We start from the raw sequence: 11,010 nt of genomic DNA, 5'->3' as shown, positions 1-11,010 counted from the left end.
ATTCTAAAAGGCAAAACTGGTCCTAGATCAGCCCTTCTACTCTGAGAGGTTTTGTGAATAACAGGGTTGGGCTCAATTCATAATTTTATCATTTACTCCTATTCAACTTGTGAGTTGAAATTTTAATTGAATTGGCCACACCCACAGGATGTAGAATTTGAGTTTGAGTGACGGGAAGTAGAATTTAATTCAGTGCAATTCAAAGAAATTCCACTCAGTCATACAACATTGATCGTTTCATGAATCTGACAGGTCGGTTTGATTGACTCTGACAGGTCGGTTTCATTGACTCTGACAGGTCGGTTTCATTGACTCTGACAGGTCGGTTCATTGACTCTGACAGGTCGGTTTCATTGACTCTGACAGGTCGGTTTTATTGGACTCTGACAGGTCCGTTTCATTGACTCTGACAGGTCGGTTTCATTGACTCTGACAGGTCGTTTTATTGACTCCTGACAGGGTCGGTTTCATTGACTCTGACAGGTCGGTTTATTGACTCTGACAGGTCGTTTCATTGACTCTGACAGGTCGGTTTCATTGATATCTGACAGGTCGGTTCATGACTTCTGAACAAGGTTCATGAAATGTTTCTTGATCGACAGGTTCGGTTTCATTGGAATCGTTATCAGTCGGTTTCATTGACTCTGACAGGGGTGTTTCATTGTAACTCTGCAGTGTCGGTTTTATTGACTCTGACGAGGTTCGTTTGTAATGACAGGCATCGGTTTTCATTGATTCTGAAGGTCCGTTTCAATTGACTCTACAGGTCCGTTTCATTGACTTCTGACAGGTCGGTTTTATTGACTCTGACAGGTCGTTTCATTGAATCTGACAGGTCCGTTTCATTGACAGGTCGGTTTCATTGACTCTGACAGGTCGGTTTCATTGATTCTGAACAGGTCGGTTTCATTGAATCTGACGGTCCGTTTCATTGAATCTTACGGTCCGGTTTCGATTCGACAGGTCGTTCTTGACTCTGACAGGTCGGTTTCATTGATCTGACAGGTGGTTTCATGACTCTGACAGGTCTGGTTTCATTGACTCTGACAGGTCGGTTTCATGCTATGCCTGAAGGTCGGTTTCATTGAATCTGACGGTCGGTTTCATTGATCTGACAGGTCCGTTTCATTGACTCTGACAGGTCCGTTTCATTGAATCTGACAGGTCGGTTTTCATTGAATATGACAGGTCGTTTTATTGACTCTGACAGGTGGTTTCATTGACTCTGACAGGTCGGTTTTATTGATCTGACAGGTCGGTTTCATTAACTCTGACAGGTTCGGTTTCATTGATTCTGACAGGTCCGTTTCATTGACTCTGACAGGTCCGTTTCATTGACTCTGCAGGTCGGTTTTATTGACTGTGACAGGTCCGTTTCATTGAATCTGACAGGTCCGTTTCATTGACAGGTCGGTTTCATTGACTCTGACAGGTCGGTTTCATTATTCTGACAGGTCGGTTTCATTGAATCTGACAGGTCCGTTTCATTGAATCTTACAGGTCCGTTTCATTGACAGGTCGGTTTCATTGACTCTGACAGGTCGGTTTCATTGACTCTGACAGGTCGGTTTCATTGACTCTGACAGGTCGGTTTCATTGACTCTGACAGGTCGGTTTCATTGACTCTGACAGGTCGGTTTCATTGATTCTGACAGTCGTTTTCATTGAATCTGACAGGTCCGTTTCATTGAATCTGACAGGTCCGTTTCATTGATCTGACAGGTCGGTTTCTTGACTCTGACAGGTCGGTTTCATTGATTCTGACAGGTCGGTTGCATTTAATCTGACAGGTCGTTCATTGAACAAGGTCCGTTTATTGACTCTGACAGGTCGGTTTTATTGACTTCTGACAGGTCGGTTTCATTGACTCTGACAGTCCGTTTCATTGACTCTGACAGGTCAGTTTCATTGACTCTGACAGGTCGGTTTCAGTATTGATTCTACAGGTCGGTTTCATTGACTCTGACAGGTCGGTTTCATTGAATTCGACAGGTCGGTTTCATTGAATCTGACAGGTCCGTTTCATTGAATCTGACAGGGTCTGTTTTCTTACGACAGGTGTGTTAATATTCTGACAGGTCGGTTTCATTGACTCTGACAGGTCGGTTTTCATTGACTCTGACAGGTCGGTTTCATTGACTCTGACAGGTCGGTTTCATTGACTCTGACAGGTCGGTTTCATTGGAATCTTGACAGGTCGTTTCATTGACATCTGCAGTGCTTATTGACTCTGACAGGTCGTTTCATTGACTCTGACAGGTCGGTTTATTGACTCTGACAGGTCGGTTTCATTGACTCTGACAGGTCGGTTTCATTGACTCTGACAGGTCAGTTTCCATTGACTCTGACAGGTCCGTTTCATTGATCTGACAGGTCAGTTTCGATTGACTTGACAGGTCGAGTTTCATTGATTCTGACAGGTCGGTTTCATTGACTCTGACAGGTCGGTTTTCATTGATTCTGACAGGTCCGTTTCTTGATCTAGACCGTTTCATTGACAGGGGTTTCATATGCATGTGACAGGCCGTTTCATTGAATTCTGACAGGTCCGTTTCATTGACTCTGACAGGTCCGTTTCATTGAATCTGACAGGTCGGTTTCATTGAATATGACAGGTCGGTTTCATTGACCTGACAGGTCGGTTTCATTGACTCTGACAGGTCGGTTTTATTGACTCTGACAGGTCGGTTTTCATTACCTCTGACAGGTCGGTTTCATTGATTCTGACAGGTCCGTTTCATTGACTCTGACAGGTCCGTTTCATTGACTCTGACAGGTCGGTTTTATTGCCTCTGACAGGTCCGTTTCATTGAATCTGACAGGTCCGTTTCATTGACAGGTCGGTTTCATTGACTCTGACAGGTCGGTTTCATTGATTCTGACAGGTCGGTTTTCATTGAATCTGACAGGTCGTTTCATTGAACTTACAGGTCCGTTTCATTGACGGTCGGTTTCATTGACTCTGACAGGTCCGGTTTCATTACTCTGACAGGTCGGTTTCATTGACTCTGACAGGTCGGTTTCATTGACTCTGACAGGTCGGTTTCATTGACTCTGACAGGTCGGTTTCAATTGACTTCTGACAGGTCGGTTTCATTGAATCTGACAGGTCCGTTTCATTGAATCTGACAGGTCGGTTTCATTGACTCTGACAGGTCGGTTTTCATTGACTCTGACAGGTCGGTTTCATTGATTCTGACGGTCGGTTTCATTGAATCTGACAGGTCCGTTTTCATTGAACTGACAGGTCCGTTTTCATTGACAGGTCGGTTCATTTGACTCTGACAGGTCGGTTTCATTGACTCTGACAGGTCGGTTTCATTGACTCTGACAGGTCGGTTTCATTGACTCTGACAGGCGGTTTCATTGACTCTGACAGGTCGGTTTCATTGAATCTGACAGGTCCGTTTCATTGGAATCTGACACGGTCGGTTTCATTGACTCTGACAGGTCGGTTATTTGACTCTGACAGGTCGTTTTTATTGACTCTGACAGGTCGGTTTTCATTGACTCTGACAGGTCCGTTTCATTGACTCTGACAGGTCGTTTTCATTGACTCTGACAGGTCGTTTCATTGACTCTGACAGGTCCGTTTCATTGACTCTGACAGGTTCAGTTTCATTGACTCTGACAGGTCGTTTCATTGATTCTGACAGGTCGGTTTCATTGACTCTGACAGGTCGGTTTCATTGATTCTGACAGGTCCGTTTCATTGACATCTGACAGGTCTCGGTTTTCATTGACAGGTCCGTTTCATTGAATCTGACAGGTCGGTTTCATTGACTCTGACAGGTCCGTTTCATTTGACTCTGACAGGTCCGTTTCATTGACTCTGACAGGTCCGTTCATTGACTCTGAGAGGGTCGTTTCATTGACTCTGACAGGGTCCGTTTCATTGACTCTGACAGGTCCGTTTCATTGAGACCTCTGACTACAGGTCCGTTTCATTGACTCTGACAGGTCCGTTTCATTGACTCTGACAGGTCCGTTTCAAATGACTTTGACAGGTCCGTTTCTAATTGACTCTGACAGGTCCGTTTCATTACTGAAGTGTCTTCTGACCTAACAGGTCCTGTTTCATTGACTCTGACAGGTCCGTTTCATTGACTGACAGGTCCGTTTTATTGACTCTGACAGGTCGGTTTCATTGACTCTGACAGGTCCGTTTCATTGACTCTGACAGGTCCGTTTCATTGACTCTGACAGGTCCATTTCATTGATTCTGACAGGTCCGTTTCATTGATTCTGACAGGTCGGTTTCATTGACTCTGACAGGTCGGTTTCATTGACTCTGACAGGTCACACACAGCACTCCAACTCAGACACTTTATGAATACGGCCCTGGTCCTAGATTAGCGCTCCAACTCTGAGAAGCTTCATGAATACAAGCCCTGATCCAATTACCATTCGCACGACAATGTCTGTTAGCCGATGACCACACAAAGGGCCTGGCATTTGGTCCAATCACAGGAAGCTCCACAGGAAGTGTGTCTGTCGGCGGAGCACTATAGATGCCATTCTCCCAGTCTATTTCTAGCCTGGTGTTTTCTCTGTTGTCTTTGTGCTGTCTGGGGTCTGATGCCTGGGGACTTATTTATAAAGACTATTTTCTTTTTTAAATGTTTTATTAAGAACTCGTCAGGGTCTCAACTTCCTGTTGCGAGGTGGAATAGTACAATACACAAGATGACATTCCTAAATGTGGTTGTTGATCAGCAGTTTGTCTTGTTATGTCTGTCACTGAACTAGTCCATGTCAACAAATGTTTGTTTTTTTGATTGGTAAGATAGTCTAGCGGCCAGCTATCGAAACGTAATAATCATGGTCGATTATTACCCGGCCGAGGGTAATATTTAGCTAGTCAGTCTCACTCTTATATCAGCTTAAAAACTGCAAATATTTCTCTACACCCTATGGCAAAATGTGCAAAATTACAAGAAATTAGCTGTAAAACAGCTCATTTTCCTCTCCGTCCTCATGGCAAAATGAGTAGAATTGCATGAAACGTGTTATAAAATTGCTAAATCTTCTCTCCGCCCCATGATGTGTAGAATCGCCTCCTTCTCGAATGAAATTAACTCTAAAACATTTGCAGACCCCCGAGCAACTGCGGCCCCCCCTGAGTTCCGATTGTTTATATTTATATGAAATATGTTGTTCTCTGATTCTCACAAAAAAATGTCAGATGGATGGTTCTCCAGTCGATCAAGTTCCCGCCTATAAATGTCTGGCCATTTGGATTGACAAGGATTTAAACATACTGATGAGCTAGTTAAAAAGCTAAGATATTGAGCTCAGGTGCATCCTGTTTCCATTGATCATCCTTGAGATGTTTCTACAACTTGATTGGAGTCCATCTGTGCTAAATTCAATTGATTAGACATGATTTGGAAAGGCACACACCTGTCTATATAAGGTCACACAGTTGACAGTGCATGTCAGAGAAAAAACCAAGCCATGAGGTCAAAGGAATTGTCTGTAGAGCTCAGAGACAGGATTGTGTCGAGGCACAGATTTGGGGAAGGGTACCAAAAAATGTCTGCAGCATTGAAGGTCCCCAAGAACACAGTGACCTCCATCATTCTTAAAAGTATGGAGTTTGGAACCACCAAGACTCTTTCTAGAACTGGCCTCCCGGACAAACTTAGCAATCGGGGGGGAAGGGCCTTGGTCAGGGAGGTGACCAAGAACCCGATGGTCACTCTGACAGAGCTCCAGAGTTCCTCTGTGGTGATAATACAACCATCTCTGCAGCACTCCACCAATCAGGCCTTTATGGTAGAATGGCCAGACGGAAGTCACTCCTCAGTAAAAGACATGACAGCCCACTTGGAGTTTGCCAGAAGGCACCTAAAGGACTCTCAGACCATGAGAAACAAGAGTCTCTGGTCTGATGAAATCAAGATTGAACTCTTTGGCCTGAATGCCAAGAGTCACGTCTGGAGGAAACCAGGCACCGCTCATCACCTGGCCAATACCATCCCTAAGGGGAAGCATGGTGGTGTCAGCATGATGCTGTGGGGATGTTTTTCAGTGGCAGGGACTGGGAGACTAGTCAGGATCGAGGGAAAGATGAACGGAGCAAAGTACAGAAAGATCCTTGATGAAAACCTGCTTCAGAGCGCTCAGGACCTCAGACTGGGGTGAAGGTTCACCATCCAACAGGACAACAACCCTAAGCACACAGCCAAGACAACACAGGAGTGGCTTTGGGACAAGTCTCTGTATGTCCTTGAGTGGCCCAATAAGAGCCCGGTCTTGAACCCAATCTAACATCTCTGGAGAGACCTGAAAATAGCTGTGCAGCAACGCTCCCCATTCAACCTGACAGAGCTTGAGAGGATCTGCAGAGAAGAATGAGAGAAACTCCCCAAATACAGGTGCACCAAGCTTGTAGCATCATACCCAAGAAGACTTGAGGCTGTAATCGCTGCCAAAGGTGCTTCAACAAAGTATTGAGTAAAGGGTCTGAATACTTATGTGAAATGTGATATTTCCATTTTATATATTTAATACATTTACAAAAYATGTCTAAAAACCTGTTTATGCTTTGTCTTTATGGGGTATTGTGTGTAGATTGAGGGAAAAAACGATTTAATCAATTTTAGAATGGTGTAACGTAACAGAATGTGGAAAAAGTGAAGGGGTCTGAATACTTTCCGAATGCCTCTGTAAGAGGCAAAACTGATCCTACATCAGCACTCCTACTCCGAGACGCTTCGTGAATAACAATAATTTTCTTTTAACGATTGTACTTAGAATAGCCAATTACACTTAGAAGAATCCTACTATGACCTCAGACGAGCCATCAAACAGGCAAAGCGTTATTACAGGACTACAGGACTCATCGAATGTGGCAGCCCTTGCAAACGGTCACGGATTACAAAGGGAAACTCAGCCGCGAGCTGCCCAYTGACGTGAGCCTACCAGACAAGCTAAATGCCTTCTATGCTCGCTTCGAGGCAAGCAACACTGAACCATGCATGAGAGCACCAGCTGTTCTGGACAACTGTGTGATCTCGGTCTCTGTTGCCGATTGCGAGTAAGACCTTTAAACAGGTTAACATTCAGACGGACTACCAGGACGTGTACTCAAAGCATGCACTGACCAGTTGGCAAGTGTCTTCACTGACATTTTCAACCTCTACCTGATCCTGTAATTCCTACATGTTTCAAGCAAACCACCATAGTACCTGTGCCCAAGAATGCCAAGGTAACCTGTCTAAATGACTATTGCCCCAGAGCGCTCACATCTGTAGCCATGAAATGCTTTGAAACACTGGTCATGGCTCACATCAACAACATCATCCCAGAAATCCTAGACCCACTCKAATTTGCATACCGCCCCAAAAGATCCAAAGATGATGCAATCTCTATTGCACTTCACACGGCCTTTTCCCACCTGGACAAAAGGAACACCTACGTGAGAATGCTGTTCATTGACTACAGATCAGCGTTCAACACCATAGTGCCCACAAAGCTCATCACTAGGCTAAGGACCCTGGGACTCAACACATCCCTCTGCATCTGGATCCTGGACTTCCTAACGGGCCGCCCCCAGGTAGTAAGGGTAGGCAACAACACATTTGCCATGCTGATCCTCAACACAGGGGCCCCTCAGGGGTGCGTACTTAGTCCCCCCCTGTACTCCCTGTTCACCCATGACTGCGTGGCCAAGCACGACTCCAACACCATCATTAAGTTTTGCCAACGACACAACGGGGATAGGCATGATCACCGTAAACGATGAGACAGCCTATAGGGAGGAGGTCAGAGACCTGGAAGTGTGGTGCCAGGACAACAACCTCTCCCTCAGCGTGATCAAGACAAAGGAGATGATCGTGGACTACAGGAAAAGGAGGGGCGAGTTCGCCCCTATTCTCATCGACGGGGCTGTAGTGGAGCAGGTTGAGAGCTTCAACTTCCTTGGCGTCCACATCACCAACAAACTATCATGGTCCAAACACAACAAGACAGTCGTGAAGTGGGCACGACAACGCCTATTCCCTCTCAGGAGACTGAAAAGATTTGGCATGGGTCCCCGAATCCTTAAAGATTTCTACAGCTGCACCATCGAGAGCATCCTGACTGGTTGCATCACCGCCTGGTATGGCAACTGCTCGGCCTCCGACCGCAAGGCGCTACAGAGGGTAGTGCGTACGGCCCAGTACATCACTGGGGCCAAGCTTCCTGCCATCCAGGACCTCTATACCAGGCGGTGTTAGAGGAAGGGCTGAGGAGGGCCCGGCAAGCGGTACCGGAGCACCAAGTCTAGGTCCAAAAGGCTTCTTAATAGCTTCTACCCCCAAGCTATAAGACTCCTGAACAGCTAATCAAATGGCGAACCGTACTATTTACATTGACACCCCCTTTTTTTTACGCCGCTACTTGCTGTTTATCATCTATGCATAGTCACTTTACCCCTACCTACATGTACATATTACCTCCATTACCTCGACTAACCTGTACCCTCCGCACATTGACTCGGTACATTGACTCTGTATATAGCCTCGTTATTGTTATTTTATTTATTTATTTGTTTATTATTATTGTTGCTCTTTTATTTTTTCCTTTAGTTTATTTAGTAAATATTTTTCTTAACTCTTATTTTTCTTAAAACTACATTGTTGCTTAAGGGCTTGTTAGTAAGCATTTCACGGTAAGGTCGACACCTGTTGTATTCAGCGCATGTGACAACGCTGGTCTGACCAATCGGAATCCACGCTTCAAGATTGTTTTGATCACGCGGACTGGGACATGTTCCGGGTATTCGCCTCTGATCCTCAGAGAATAATATCGATGTATACGCTGATTCGGTGACTGAGTTTATAAGGAAGTGTGTATAGGAGATGTTGTTCCCACTGTGACTATTAAAACCTACCCTAACCAGAAACCGTGGATGGATGGCGGAATTCGCACAAAACTGAAAGGGTGAACCACTGCATTTAACCATGGAAAGGTGACTGGGAATATGGACGAATACAAACAGTGTAGTTATTCCCTCCGCAAGCCAATCAAACAAGCGAAATGTGAGTACAGAGACGAAGTGGAGTCGAATTCAACGGCTCAGACACGAGACGTCTGTGGCAGGGTCTATTAGTCATATTCTATTAGTTCTATTCTATTAGTTCTATTCTATTAGTTATATTCTATTAGCCATATTCTATTAGTTCTATTCTATTAGTCATATTCTATTAGTTCTATTCTATTAGTCATATTCTATTAGTTCTATTCTATTAGTTCTATTCTATTAGTTCTATTCTATTAGTTATATTCTATTAGTTATATTATATTAGTTATATTATATTGTAAGACCATAGAGGTATTTCCCTACCACAGGAGTAGAGTACAGTCAGGTACTTCCTGGTTCCAGGGTAGCAGGGGTCTCTGAAGGTCTGGTTGTCTACGGCGACAACACACCTCTGTTTGCTGTAGCAGCTCTGTGACAGCGTGTGAACCGCATTGTGATTCAAACACTCTACATCAACACACAGAGAGAGAGAGAGAGAGAGAGATAGAGACAGAGAGACAGAGAGACACAGAGAGAGAGAGACAGAGAGAGACAGAGAGAACCACCTATCATTATTACCATCACCACCCACCCTATCATTATTACATCACCACACCACCTATCATATTACCATCACCACACCACCTATTCATTATTACCATCACCACACCACCTATCATTATTACCATCACCACACCACCTATCTATTACCATCACCACACCACCTATCATTATTACCATCACCACCACACACCTATCATTATACCATCACCACACCACCTATCATTATTACCATCACCACCACCACCTATCATTATTACCATCACCACCACCTATCATTAATTACCATCACCCACACCACCTATCATTATTACATCACCACCACCACCTACATTATTACCATCACCACACCACCTATCATTATACCATTCACCACACCACCTATCATTATTCCATCACCACACCACCTATCATTATTACCCATTCACCACACCACCTATCATTATTACCATCACCACACCACCTATCATTATTACCATCACCACACCACCTATCATTATTACCATCACCACACCAACCTATCATATTACCACACCACACCACCTATCATTTCATTACCATCCACCACACCTATTCATTATTACCATCACACCACACCTATCATACCATCACCACACCAACCTATCATTATTACCATCACCCACACACCTATCATTATTACCATCACCACACCACCTTATCATATTACATCACCACACCACTATCATTATTACCATCACCACACCACCTATCATTATTACCATCCACCACACCACCTATCATTATTACCATCACCACCACACCACCTATCATTATTACCATCACCACCACACCATCCTATATTATTACCATCACCACACCACCTATCATTATTACCATCACCACCACACCACCTATCATTTACCATCCCACACCACCTATCATTATTACCATCACCACCACACACCTATTCATTATTACCATCACCACACCACCTATCAATTACCATCACCACCACACACTATCATTATTACATCCACCACACCACCTATCATTATTACCATCACCACACCACCTATCATTATTACCATCACCACCACCACTATCATTATTACCATCACACACTACCCACCATTCATTATTACCATCACCACACCACCTATCATTATTACACATCACCACACCACCTATCATTATTACCATCAACCACACCCACCATCATTATTACCATCACCACACCACCTATCATATTACATCACCACACCACCTATCATATTACCATCACCACACCACCTATCATTATTACCATCACCACACACCCTTCATTATTACCATCCACCACACCATCTATCATTATTACCATCACCACACCACCTATCATATATTACCATCACCACACCACCTATCATTATTACCATCACCCACCACCTACCTACATAATTACCATCACCACCCACCTATCATTATTACCATTCACCACA

The 11,010-nt window shown here is 44.3% G+C and overlaps 1 pseudogene; it reads right to left on the bottom strand.

The window, feature by feature from the left end:
• Positions 1–11,010, bottom strand: part of LOC139025096 (protein eva-1 homolog C-like) — a 21,089-nt pseudogene that overhangs the window by 3,875 nt on the left and 6,204 nt on the right.

The sequence above is a fragment of the Salvelinus sp. IW2-2015 genome, unplaced genomic scaffold (genome assembly GCF_002910315.2).
Source record: "Salvelinus sp. IW2-2015 unplaced genomic scaffold, ASM291031v2 Un_scaffold2255, whole genome shotgun sequence".
Classification (NCBI taxonomy): domain Eukaryota; kingdom Metazoa; phylum Chordata; class Actinopteri; order Salmoniformes; family Salmonidae; genus Salvelinus; species Salvelinus sp. IW2-2015.
This window is presented reverse-complemented; position numbering and strand designations above follow the sequence as displayed.